Genomic DNA, 14204 nt, shown 5'->3' with positions numbered 1-14204 from the left:
CCACAGGGTCCTGGAACCGTCCCCTCAGATGCCAGAGGCTGTCCGGAGCTCTTTCCCAAGGGACGATGTCAGCACAGCAGGTCTGTGTGTCCTGAAGCGACGCCAAAGCTCACATCTGGAGAAGGAACCCGTCCCAGGAGCTGCCGCTTGGAGAAATAGTTTGGGAGGATGGCCTGAAAACTCTTCCCTGGGACTTCCTCCCTGGGAAACACCTGCTCTTTGGCCTCACGAGTCTGGAAAGGCCAGCCGGCTCCAGACTCCTCTGGGGTCCCTGCGTCCTCACAGCGGCTGTGCCAATGAATCCGGCAGTCTGTTGCCCAGGGGCACCTTGAGGAGGGCCGACCCAGGAGAGCAGAAGCAGCCGTCCTACCACCCTCCGCTTCTCCATCCTCCCTGGTCATAGACCACGACGAAATGAGGAGCACTCCGTCCTCTGTGGTGGGACGTCATCCTCGTACCCGGCTCAGTGGGAGACGGCAGCGAGTACTCGGCACACTGTCACCGTATGAGCAGCGGAGGCGAAAGGAGAACGTTCAGCCCAGTGGGATCGAGTCTGCAGATGGTCCTGGTTGCTTAGGAAAGTAGGTAGTGACTGGTTCTCTCTGTGTTCAGACACAGGTACCTACCTGCCCATTCTGCTAGCCTATTCCCTGGTGGGTTCCCACAGGGAAGGAGAAAAGCCTGTTGCCATGACTTCGTCAGCCCGGAAGGTAAACACCTGGCCATCTGTGGCCGATCCTTAAATGTGCTTCATTCCCGCCCAGTCTGAAGGATGTTTGACATCCGTGCTGGTAACTGCACACATGTTCTGAAGGACTGTGAATCTTTTCTTTCAAGATGTGTTTGCAGTTCTTCTTTCTTTGGTGACCACATTGACGGTAATCACACAGAATTCTCACTGGTGCTGGTCACTCACACTGTGACATTCCTGGTGTCTGTGTGTGTGAGTGTGCATACGGGTGGTGGTGTGGATGCAGCCATTGAGTGACCCACCTGGCTGTGGGGTGCACACCAGTGATGTGCACGCACCCTGCACAGTGTTCAGGAAGCGTCTGCCCAGTCCTCCTGCACCTCTGGGCCTCGGGCGGCCTGGCTGCCACCCACAGAGGCTGGACAGCATGGCTGGAGGCGGGTCTCCAAGGGTGCCTCTCAGGGGCCGCTGGGGTCTTGCAGCTTCAGCATCACAGTTGATCTCCAGCTGGGGTTTTGTTCCTTTCTAGGTGATGCTTTTCCTTGGAAGTTATGTTTTTTTAAAAACCCACACAATTCAGATTGTGCTGTGGGGTGAATATGGACCCTGGGTCCCCACAGGCTTTCTGAGGTCAGCAGAGTCCCCTCCTGTCGTCTCCATCGCACAGTCTGGCAGTTCATTCTCCTCCCGGTGTCCTTGGCATTTTTCAAGTCTGTACGCTCCCCCGACGTTCCCCTGACGGTCTTGCCTGAGTTCTGGGTACCGACGTTGCTCTTGTGTGTGTCTCAGGGACACACCCCTCGGCACTACCTTGCACTGCAGTTAGACCTCGGTCCTCAGGGTGCACAGAGAGAGGTGGGGTTTCTGCACCAGCGTGCTGGAATCTCCAGGCCCCCACCACCAGGACCTCAGGAAACGGTGCACCTGCTCACTTCTCCCATTTCCTGACTGGATGGCCGTCTTGATCTCGACTGCCCTGTCCTGTTTCAAGAACGGTAGCATACTGCGGAACTTCTAGGGTTTCTCTCCTAACTGTGTTCATCACCACTCGCATGCTGGAGAATTCTAACCTACGTGTGTGTTTCAACTAAGATTCCTCTTCCTGCAATTTCTGGACTTATTTTTATGGCCAGAAACATCTTTCTTTCCCAACATTATAAACACATCTATCGTCTCTAGAATCTATTTTATCTTTATTTATTTCTTCGGCACAGATGGAATCAATATTCTTCTTTAAGACAACACAAGTTTATTATTTTAAATGACACAAAAGCGTCTGTGTCCGAGGTCACACGACGTCATTTGATGTGCGTCCTCATATGTACTGCATGCTGATCACCAGCCTAGGGAACTTGGCCGTCAGCACCCACAGTGTGGGTGATACTTAGCACCTACCAAGTATCACGTGAACAAAACGGCAGGCATGCTGGGTGGGGCTCCCAGACCCGGCTCCCCTCATGGCTGGACGTTCCTGCCCTAGGCAGAGGCCTTCCCACACCTGCCTCCTGTGGCCCCCGAGGCCGCTGCTCTGCCTTGCTTGAGTCACTTCTGTAGGTTGACAGGCGCGTTCACTGAGCTGCGTCTCCCAGCGCCACCCAAGTGGTGGCAGGTGACAGGGTCTCCTTCCTGAGGCTGGGTCACCCTCCCTTTGCGTATGAAGTGCGTGTCCACACATCACGGCTCTTCTCCGTCTGTCAGTTACCATCACTGTCATCACACTGCTGAGTGACCGCTGGGCCTGCAAGCCCTCCTCCCGTGACCTCGGGGACATGGTCTCACTTTTCCTCCCCACATTCTCCCTCCTCTCCAGCCAGGCTGGCCTGCCCCTGCCCTTTGTTCACTCAGAGCGGGCACTCACAGCCACCTTGGGCGTCCCTCCCCAGAGGTCCCCATGGTCCCTCTTCTCCTCCAGCTCTGGGTGCCACCTCTGCAGGGTGGGCACACCTGTCGCTGCTCCTAGATGCTGACCCTCTCCCAGACTCCCGAGCTGTGCTGTTGGGCTTGCTGCCCGCTGCCTGTCTCGCCTGGTGGACTGGAATTCCCAGGTGGGAAGCCTGGCCCGTGGACTCCCTCTGCGGGGACTGAGCCCAGGGCTTTGCGCCTGCTGGGCAAGGGCTCCACCACCAGCCACATCCCAGCCCCCATTTCACGTCAGCCGAGGCCAGGCATCCAGGAGAGTGGCCGACTAATTACTTGCTGAACAATGAATGATTCTTCTAGTTCAATTTCATGCTTCCTGACTTTATTGGAGACTAAATATTCTTGCAACCACCAGTGCTTTCAGCCGGGGAAGCCAGATAGGTCTCCTTGATGTGGCTCCTTTATATTCTTAGTGAAGTTCAGCAGCTGCTGCTTTACAAATCCCCCCGGAAGACACTCCACTCCTGTCCCTGGAGCTGGCTGAGGACAGCAGTGTTTCCCACCTGGGTTGGTCACTCGGGGGATGGGTCTTGCTTTAGGAGAACAACATGCAGCTCCCGAGCCTTTTATTTCAATATTCATGAAGAGGAACACTATTGATTTTCTGTATATTTATCTTTTATCTAACTGCACAATTCAAATTTGTGTTATAATGATTTTTCAGTTGATTTTCTTGCATTTTGGAATAGAAAAAAATCTATCACATAAGAATTAAATTTCTATTACAGCACTTGTCTGTTATTTATTCATCCTGTGCATTGACTAAGACATTCAGTGCAACTCAGATAACGCCAGCCGTAACTGTCCTCCCAACTTCAGGGACCACGCTGATCATGCTTCCCTGTAAAAGCTGACTCTGTTTGTGAGCATGAAGGTGATTTCATTCGTGGTTGGACTGAGACTCCTACTTACGGTATTGCATGTTCTGTATTATCAAATCCATTTTTAGCATCCAGGCATAGGAAATCTTTTTTATTCTTGACCCCGAGGTTGGCCAAACTCACTTTTGCTCTTGTTAAGAGTTTTCTCAGAGCCAGCCACGCCCATTCGGTCACGCGTTACCTAGGGCTGCTTCTGTGCCCCTGTAGCAGGGTTCCCTGCCAGCACAGGAGCTGTCCCTGCGGCTGACATGACTGGCCCCGTGCAGAGGGTCTCCCTGTCCTTGCTGTAGCCTGTGTGTGCGTGTTGGATCAATGACATCAGCGCTGTGCCCATGTTTACACTGCTTCAACAGGAACACTGGCAGGTCCTGTTGGCAGTTCTTTGGACACTTTGCCTGATTCATTTGGTGGTAATTTGGGTTTTCAATGTACAGAGAATTATTTTGTAAGTTTTGGGTGCTACTTTCTACTAGATTTGGGGATTGAGTTACTTTGTTAAGAATAAATCGGGGAGGTTCTCACATGCATGGACTGGCTCGCATGGCAGGCCCGGGTGGCTGAAGTGGTGAGGTCATTTCTCATAGTTCTGGGGGCCGGAACTCTAAGACCCTGGTCAGGGCATCCTGTCTCTGATGGGCGCTTGAGACAGCTGCCTTCCCACAGGATGTGGTGGGAGAGACAGGGAGGGAGCAGGGAGGGACAGCCACCACCCTTCTGACCTCCTCTCACCGTCATGACCGCCCAAAGCCAGAGTTTCGAGTTGCGTTGGGGAGTAGGTGGATGCTGAGGGGGACGTGGTTAGGGCCACCTCGTGTGTGCTCAGAAACATTCAAGTGTACACTCTGTGGTGCAGGATTGTCTGCCTGCTTCCTTTGCAAAAGGAAGACTTTTTGGCACACCCTTCAGCTACCTTTGTGGGAACGCTGATGGAGAGCTAATTTTGTTGAACGATTTTTCTTCGGATGATCATTCGCTGGACCTGAGTTTTAGACAGAGAATTGCTTTTGCAGTTCAGGAGTCTCTTGGCTGTGGGTTCAGGCTCTTCCTGGTCTGAGGTTGCCTGGCTTTAGGTCAGACCAGGGGAGCCTGGCCTGTCTTCCTGGTCCTCTCCCTCGGCTCTGCCATTCCTCGCGGGTCTCTCTGCATTCTAGTTGATTCCCTTCTACTTTAACCCCGATTCAAACTTCTCGAGAACCATTTTGCTGTTTACATTTATTGAACTGCAGGCTTATCTGATGTTGTTTTTTGCTTCTCTGTGGAACCATCGACGACTAAGATTCTCTCTTCCAAGGTTTTCATTCCTGCAGCCTGACACTGAGTACGTCCAGATCTTACTCGGGATGTGCTCTGGAAGTCTGCGCTTTCCCCATAGGAACGGCAGCCTCCCCGTCTCCACGCGGAAGACGGTCTAACCTGAGGACTGCGAGAAGTTCCAGCTGGCCTGGTTAAGTGGTCCTGTGCTCTTCTACTGTGGGCCTCCTGATGTGAGTCCCCCTTTTGCTCCATGCAGAAGTGAGGGCAGGTGGACACAGCCCCAGGGCAGGGAGTCTTCCATCACTGCCCCGAGAACTTCCTGCTGCAGCGACCTCCTGGTCCCAGCAGAGTGCGGCACAGCTCTTGGCCTTTGTCTCTGGTGAGCTTGCACCGTGGGGAAACCCATAGGTGAAATACCAGGAAATGCTCAGGCGTGGTCTTGGTAGGACCGTCCTGAACTCCAGTTCTCCCTCATCGGCAGCCCAGTGCCTCCCCTACGACCCACGGCGTAGGGGTCCCTTGGCCTCCGGCACCGGCAGTGAGGACCTGCTCCCCGCAGCTTTGACGGCCTCCTACGCACATACCCTTGGAGTTCCTCGCAGTGTTTGTGTCAGGGAGCAGGGCCCTGTGACGGGCTCCCCTCAGGCATGGACATGGAGGTGCTCCCACTGTCCAGCTGTCCTGGGCTCCTGCCTCTTCCCACCACCGAAGTTCCAGTGCTCGCCCTGACCTCTACTCTCTCCTCTTCATGAGACTTCACCACTTACTTTCCCCACATTTCTGAGACATAAAGGACAGGTAAAAACTGCATCTTCTGAAGGTTCACACACGATATTTTGATGGACAGAGACATGGAGAGCCCATCCCCACCATCGGGCGTACCCATCGCCTCTTGGCATCACTTTGTTAGTGATTCAGTGTGGAATCTGTCTGCAGATCAGAGTCATTGTACTGTTCCTAACCACGGGCCCCCACGTGCCTGGTGTCCAGCGGTCACTCCTCTGTGGCCCAGAGCTCGTACCGCCAGCCAGCGTCCCTGCTCCTATCCCAGCCCTGTTCTGCCCTCTGGCCTCTCTCTGCCAGGGTTCACGTGTGTGGGAGACGGTGCTGCACCCCTCTTTCCACACCTGGCTTATTCACTGAGCTGGTCACCAAGTCCGTACTGTTGCTGCAGATCACAAGCTTTGGAAGGACACCTCCATTTCAGTTTGAGGGTAAAGAATAGCTCTTTTTTAAAAGTTAAGGAACATTCAGCAGTGAGTCCATCAGTTTCTGGAATTTTCTTCGTCAGGAGTCTTGTTATCCTGATTCGCATTACTTTTAACCTGAATAAGCCATAACAACTTCCATCTTGGCAGGTCATGTGTGTCCAGCAATGGACTTCTGCTAAGCTCTCCAGTTCTTGACCGTGCGGTTTTCGTGAAGATCCTTTATGACCCTTTGTCTTTCTGTGGGTTAGGGTTGTAATGCCTTTTTCACCTCTGATTTCACTCATTTGGGTCTTCTGTTTTTCCTCTTTCTAAATAAAGATTTATCAATTTTGTCTTTTCAAAAAGCACCCTGCTTTGTGCATTTAGTGTGTGGGAGTCATTTCTGACCTTAATTATTTCTTCTCATTTTGGCTTGGGTGTGTTCTTGCTTTTTTGTTCCCTGAGATGGGCCATTGGATTGTCTGTCTGAAATCTTTCTCTATTTTGACATGGTCACTTATGCCATAAACTTCCCACTTCATGCTGCTTTCTCTTTACCCCATAAAATTGGGGTCCTATTTTTTTTTTTTTTTTTTTTAGAAACTTTTAAATTTCTCTTTTGATTTCCTGGATAATCTATTGAACATTCATAAGTGTGTTGTCCAGTCCTCATGGTTTCATATAATTTCTAAAATCCAGAGCTGGGGATGGGTGGGGGTTCTGAGCCCAGAGCAGCCTGCACTCAGAGCACGGCTCGCTTCTCAAGGTGGCTCCTGGCCGCAGCAGCCCGGGGCTCCCTGGGGGTGATGTGAGGTCCTTTGGCAATGCAGTTTCCAGGTTGCTATCTAACTGAGCTGCAAGCCCACGGGACTGTGTAACTCTACCCCAGGAAGCCTGTGTCCACGCCAAGGCTGACCCCCACCACTACAGAGGGTCGTCTCCTGTCCTCCGTGCCATCATCTCAGGAGGGAGAGAAACGAGGCATTCAGGAACCACAAGTCCAGGTTCTAGCCTGTCCTGCTGAGGCCAGTGTCTTCTTCCTCATTCGCCTCGCCCTGCGGTGACGCACTGGGACCCTGGCTCTGCGCGGAGGAGGAGGAGAGCACCGGGCGCCTCGGCCCGGCTGTCTAGAACCCCCCCATTTCAATTTCCGAGGCCCCCTGCTGTCTCCCCTCCCAGGGGTCAGGTGGGGGCGTCTCTCTGCACCTGCCAACACTTGTGCTGGGTGGAGTCTCTGCTGTGTGGAGTCTCTGGCGGCAGCCGTGCCAACCAGGTGGCAGCTCACTGTGGCTTGACTTGCATTCCCTGCTCAGTGACCTTGAGCATGTCTCACAGGCCTGTTGGCCACTGGTGTGTCTCAGGAAAACGTGTGTCCCCTTGGACGTGTGGACGAGAGCCCCCTGTCGCAAGACTGCAACACGCCTCCATCCTGCGGCTGGTCTGTGTGTACTGGTGGTTTCCGTGGCCATGCGGGAAGATTTGGGGTCGCCCTGGTCCAAGTCACTTCTTTTGGCTTCTGCTGGCAAATCAGAAACTCACTGCCAGGACCAAGGTCAGGGCCCCTGTGGCTCTTCTAGGAGTGCGTGGATTCGGATCTCACGCTGGAGGTTTAGCCCACCGAGTTCATTTTCATGTACAGAGTAAGGGAAGCTTCCGGTCTCTCTCCATCTTCCCAGGCCCCGCACGTGGACACCCCTGCTGGAGGGTCCGCCCTTCCCGGGTGTGTCTTTGTGGAGGGCAGTGTCTCTATGTGTGCTCATTTCTGGGCTCTCCATTTGTCCCCGTGGTCTTGAGTCTGCCCCATGCCTGCACCAGGCTGCTGGGATGATGGACAGTGGGGTGGCTCCTCCTCCTTTCTGTTCCAGACTGCTCCAGCTCTTTGGGGGGGTCCACGCTTCCACTCCATCTGAATTTCAGCCTTGTATTTTCTGTGGGAAATATTGCTGGAGGCCGAGGAGGATGGCACTGACCCCATGGGCTGCCATGGGCAGGACGGAGTTTTCAGCATGTTCAGTCTTTCGATTGCACTTGGGACACCTCTCATTTATCCGTGTCATCTCTTCATTCCTCACAGTCTGGTGTACGTGGCTCCTCCACCCACTGTTCTCTTTGCTCCTAAGAGTCTTATTTCTTTGCCGAGCTAACTCAACATTCCGAGTTCTTGACTTCTTGTTCAGGTGGTCCACTCGCAGCAGACAGAGACGCGACTCTGTTGGTGCTGTACCCTGCAACCCTCCTGGGTCTGCTTCTTCATTCTAACAGCCTGGTGGCCTCGGGGTTTTCTGCAGGTGAGAGCACGTCGCCCGCAGACAGTTGAGCATCTTCCTTCCGGGTGGATGTCTCTATTTCCTTTCTTTGCCTCATTGTTCTGAGTAGGGCTACATTAAATAGGGGTTTCCTGTGTATTTTGAATCAAGCATTTTATTGGGTACCATGATAGATCCACTAGAAATGGTACACAGGTTGCTAATATTCCCGGAGGATTTCTACTTCTAGACCTTTGAGAGATGATGGTCTGTAGCTGTTTTACTCTTGCTGGTTTAGGAATCATGATAATGCTGGCCTCCCGAGGTGGAAGTGTCCTCTCTGAATTTGCTGAGAGGACTGCATAAAGTCATGTAAATCCCTTATAAATGCTCTGGTGAGCCATCGTGCCTGGAGATGTCATTTTGGGTCTCCACGCTGTAAATGCCACCTGCTTAGTGGTGGCGGACTTACCGGGCCTCCGTCTCACCGCGGTGGAGTCTGCGGGGCTGTGGCCTCTGCGGAACTGTTCGTTTCTTCTGGTCTGTCAACTCCGTGGGCAGGAAGCTCCGCACGGCCGTTTCGCAGGACCTGCGGCGCGGTCTCCCCGCCTTTCTAGCGCCTGCGTCCTCGAGCTCCGCGTCTAACCAGAGGCTCATCCGTGTTAGCCATCTCTTTTCTCCCAAGCACATCGTCTCCCGCGGGCCCCATTCACTACCGCCTCCTGCGGCTTCTCTCCCCCAGCCTCTGGGCGTGCGCGGCCTCCCTGCCTCCCGCCCAGGCTCCAGGCCTGCGCCCGCGCCGTGGGCGGGTCTCCACAGCCCCGGTGCGACGCTAACCCCTGGATTCCTTTTCCAGCGCTGTCGCGACCTCCCGCCTGGAGGTCTGGGGCGGCCCTCGTGGTCGGGGCACGCGAGGCGGCCCGAGGCAGCGTGCGGCTGGACGTGGCGGCCAGCACCCTCCCCGCGCCCGGCCACTTCCCGCGCCGCGGCCGGGGTCGCCCGCGGGCCTGCACGCGTTCGGGGTGGGCTCCGCGGCGGGCGCCCCCTCGGTCCGCCATCGGGCCTGCTGCACCGCCGGCTTTCATCGTGGTTCTCATGCTGCCTCTTTTCCATCCCTGGGCTTCAGCCTCCCCCGTGACCGAGTCCGGAGCGAGTTCAACACACACGCAGTCAGCGGTGCGTCCTGAACGTCTCTTCCCGCACGCAGGCCGTGCAGGTCCCGGCCGTTACCGCTGAGCGCCTCCTGCTCCATCTCCCTCGCTCTGCAGTCGCGTCCTCACCCGGCCTCATCCAGTTGGTGCCGTGGAGCTTGCCCTGCCTGTGGGCTGCGAGTGCCGTATGGCCGTCAAGGGAGGCGTCCTACCACCGCAAGTGCGCTGCGGACCTCGCCTGGGCTCCGGGCCTGCCGCCCGCACCTTAAATCCTCTCTGTGGGACCGTCGGTGCCGGGACTTTCCGGCCTCTGTGGGACCGTCGGTGCCGGGACTTCCCGTCTTGTGGGATCCCACGGTGTTGGGACTTCCGGTCTCTGTGGGACCCGACGGTGCTGCGACTTCGCTTCAGCCTCCTACACCTGACCCACACCACCCTGGGGGACAGTCTCCCGTGTGCAGTGGGCCTGGGTCCTGCCCTTTCCGGGCGGTTTCCTGATTCTCCTGGGCCTCCCCTCGCCTGCGCTCCCTGTGAGGAACGTCCTCTGCCCACTCCTGGAGGGCACCTGCGGGCAGGGCGGGTCCTGCCCCGCTCTCCTGGGTCTGCTGGGCGTGGTCGAAGGAGGCGCTCCAGGGCAGCGGGAGGGCAGCAGCGGCCGCCCACGTACTGTTCCCAGGATCCCCTGGCTCTCCCTCCCTGCCCACGATGCTGCCCAGTGGTTTTCCGGACTCCCTTTGGATTGGGAGACAGGAAAGGAGGCTGTCTCCTGGTGCCAGTTAGGAGTTGCAGATTCCCAGGCTTCCAGTTCCAGTACCTGGAACCATCTGAGCATAGCTCCTCCTGGACCTCTGCCCTGCCTAGTCTTCAGCACTCAGTTCCTATGCAGAGTGGCGGGTTGGTGGGGTGCCCAGGCCAGGCCACGCCCTGCTCACATGTTCCCTCAAGACGTGAAAATCCACAGCAGGGAAGCAGCTCCGCTTCACCAGGTGCAGGAAGCTCCAGCCCAGGAGGGAAATTCAGTCCTCGTGGACAGAATGGCTCACAGCTAGGGTGCAAAGATGCTGGCTCTGGAAGCCGGGCTTGGTGCGAAACAGCCTAGAGCTGTGTTTAAGGCTGTGACGCAGCGGGCTGTGTGCAAGGCAGCCCTGCATTTGGAGGGCCTGGTGGGCCCTCCTCCCTCCCTGCCAGCGGAGCCTGGGACAGGCCCAGGGTCAGTGGAAGTCTGCACAGCATCTGCTCTCCCAGGGGGAAGAGATGGTGACCTTTGATGTTGTTTTCCTGGTCCTTGGAGTGACACCTGGAACACTTCCCTTAAGAGAGGTGCCCACATCTCCACCTGCGGGGAAGGACGTCCCGGGCACTCCCTCTCCACCTGCCGGGAAGGTATCTCATTTATGGTTGGTGGTCACAAGTTGAATGATGAAATTTGGCTACATCTGGTTAATTATTGTATCAGCCTTACCTGTGGAACTCCTGCCACCTGCCTGGCTTATCTGGGTGGCCCTGCTGTTGGACAGCTCTGCTCTGGGTTCTGTGGTCCCTGATCTGTAAATCATTAGCATGGGCACTGCTGTCCTGCCTGTGTGTGGGCCTCAGGGAGCCCCTGGGGGACGTGCCACAGCCCCCAGCTCAGGACAGGGAGCCCCCCTGGGGGACGTCCCACAGCCCCCAGCTCAGGACAGGGAGCCCCTGGGGGGACGTCCCACAGCCTCTAGCTCAGGGCAGGGAGCCCCTGGGGGGACGTGCACAGCCCCCAGTTTCAGGGCAGGAGCCCCTGGGGGACATGCCACAGCCCCCATTTCAGGACAGGGAGCCCTGAGGGACGACCCCACAGCCTCTAGCTCAGGGTACCCAGGTGCCTCATGCTTGGCCTGGGTGCTGGGAGGCACCAGCAGACTGCAGGCCCTGCTCCTGTCCCCGATCGTCCACTCTCTCCCTTGTGACGCTGTGCTGAAGGGTCCTCACACATCTGGACTACCTATCTTCAAACCCCACCTGTCGCTGGGCGGCTCGCAGCACGGTCTCAGCCTCAGGTGGTGTGCCGGGCTGGCTCCTAGGATGTGTGCCCGGGAATGCAGGGCGCCTGACCCACAGGCTGGTTCTCTTTCCCCACCTCAGGTTGCACGCTGACTCTCCTCCTTTTCAATGGGTACCTGAAGCACAGAGATGATACATGAAAATCAGTGGAGCACCCGCCACCCCGTGACGCCCTGCCTCACTCTGATTGTAGATCAGATTGCACGCTGACTTGCCCAGGGGCCCCTCCTTCATGGTGGGCGTGTGCACACTCCTCCCTGCAGGCTGTGGGCCTCACGGGGCATCTCTGTGCACTGTGCACACAGGACTTCTGTCCCTGACCAACGTAGCCCCACTGACCACCCCAGCCCAGCCTCCCGCCCCCCACCACCTACTCTGCAGGGAGACCTGCGGCACCGTCCTGTCCCTCCGTGCCTGCTTCATTTCATTTAACACGGTGCTCTTCCATGGTTCTCCTGCAGTGACATCATCTCATCCGTCTTGGCTGAATAAAACTCCATTATGTGTATACGTACCACATTCTCTTCAACCCATCCGTCGTTGATGGGCTCTGAGGCGGGGTCCATAATTGGCTCCTGGGAATTGTGCTGCTGTAGTCGTGCCATGCGCGCATCTTTAATGTATTTTGGGTAAATTCCAAGGAGTGGTGCAGCTGGATCATGTGGTGCTTCCGTTTTCAGTTCTCTGGAGGAACATCCATACAGATCTGCACAGTGGCTGGACTCACTGACTCACTGACATCCTCACCAACGGCGCTTTAGTGTTCTCTTCTCCCACATCCTCACCAATATTCACTGTGATCTGTTTTTGACGATTGCCACTTTGACTGGAATGAGTTTTGTAGAATTTTTTTTTTTTTTTTGGACTAGGGCTCAAACCCAGGGCACTGAACCACTGAGCCACATTCCTAGTTCTTGTTTGTTACTGATTTTATTTTGAGACAAGGCCTTGCTAAGCCGTTGAGGCTACTCTCAAACTTCCTGTCCTCCTGCCTCAGCCTCCCACGTCGCTGGGATGACAGGCATGTGCCCAGAGTGAGTTTTGGTCTGCATTTCCCTGAGGACACAGGGGAGCAACTATTTCTTCACGTGAGTGTTGGCCACATGTGCCTCTGCGGGAAGGGCCTGTTCAGCTTGTTTACCGTGTATTGGTGGGTTGCCTCCTGTGGTTGCTTTGTTCAGTGTTGAGGTTTTCCAGCTCTTATTACGTGGTGGATATCAGTCCTCCATGGGGCAGCGGGGCAGCACTTCTCTCCCACTCTGCAGGCGGTCCATGGTGCTGTGGCAGCTTTCTAATGCGAGATGTCCCATTGCCGACTCTTGGCGCTGTCCCCTGGCTGCAGGAGTCTGGTGAGGAAGCCGCCATCTGCACCGTGTTTCATTCCGCCAGCCCGTCTTATTCTCGTCTTGGAGCGCGTTCCTCGTGCGGGGAGAGCGAGAGGGGACCCCCTTCATTCCTCCACAGGTGGGCATCCACTTTGCCCAGCACCACTTGGAGGCTGTTCTTCAGCATGTGTTTTGGCACCTTCGGGAGAGGCCAGATGTGTGTTGGCCTGTCTTCTGTGCCCTGGGCCTGTGGGTCCTGACGCCAGCCCAGGCCGCTCCTGAGTCCGTCTCCCTGGAGCGCCGTCTGAGGTCAGGCCTCGGGCTGCCCCCTGCGCGGCTCTTCATGCTCAGGATTGCTTCGCGATTCTGGGCCCTAGTTCTTCCACGTGAACTTCAGAACCGCTTCTCTAGTCCCGTGGGGGTGTGGTTGGTGTTTTGGTGGGAGCAGATCTGCTGACCAGGCCTCGCCCGCGGGAGACCCTCCCGTCTCCTGGTGTCTTCTGGGTCTTCTTCCGTGCTCGTGATTCTCCGTGTGGAAGCTCCCTGGCACGCTCAGTCCTGGTGTGGCTCCTGGTCCCTCTCTGGACGCGGGGCGCGGCCCCCTCTGCTGTGTACCTGCTGGTTGGGCCGTGCAGATCTTCGCTCTTGGGTTCTGGAGTTCCGCAGACACTCTGACCTGCAGGCTGCAGACGGTTCGTGCCACTTGGTAGGTTGTCTTTCTATTCTTGTTTCCTGCTGTGCAAAAGCTTTTTAGTTTGATAGACTAAAATTAAAAAAAAAAAAAAAAAAGAATCCCATTGTCTATTTTCGCCTTTGTATTTTGTGCTCTTGGAATCTTATGAAAAAATCAAAAACCCCTGGCCCACTTCCGTGCCCTGCAGTGGGTCCCTGTTGCCTCTGGTAGTTCCGGCCTTACATTTGTATCTGGAGTCCAGCTGAGCTTCCGCTGTGGCTGGTGACACGGGTGGTTCCCAGCGCTGTTCACAGAGGAGACGCTCCTTCCTCCCAGCCTGCACTGAGCTCTCCTGTCAAAAGTCAGCTGCGAGCTGTGTGGGTTTCTTCTGGGCTCTGCACCCTGGCGCCAGTTGTGTCGGTTGTTTCTGGGCTGTGGACCCTGGCGCCAGCCGTGTGGGTTTCTTCTGGGCTCTGGACCCTGGCGCCAGCTGTGTGGGTTGCTTCTGGGCTCTGGACCCTGGCCCGCGGGCATGCCAACGCCAAGCAGGCTTTCCTTTTCAGGCTGTCACGGTGCTGCCCGGAGGACAGCAGCTCTGAGCCCCTTGGAGGGCGGGCGGGCCTCCCCTTGCCCTTTCCTGGGGACGGTCCGTGTGGTGTTGGGGACGTCGGCGGCGGCTCCGCCTACATCTAGAATGGCTTTGCCTCACAGGCACATTTGAACGTGTGCATTTCACGTTCCGTGTGGGCTTGAGTCGTCACCAGCACCGGCCAGCAGTGCAACAGAGGGTGCGCTAGAAGAGTCGCTGTGACTGCCCAGAGCAGCAGGGGCAGCGT

The sequence above is a fragment of the Sciurus vulgaris genome, assembly GCF_902686455.1.
Source record: "Sciurus vulgaris genome assembly, chromosome: 19".
Classification (NCBI taxonomy): domain Eukaryota; kingdom Metazoa; phylum Chordata; class Mammalia; order Rodentia; family Sciuridae; genus Sciurus; species Sciurus vulgaris.
Note: the sequence above shows the minus strand (reverse complement) of the source record.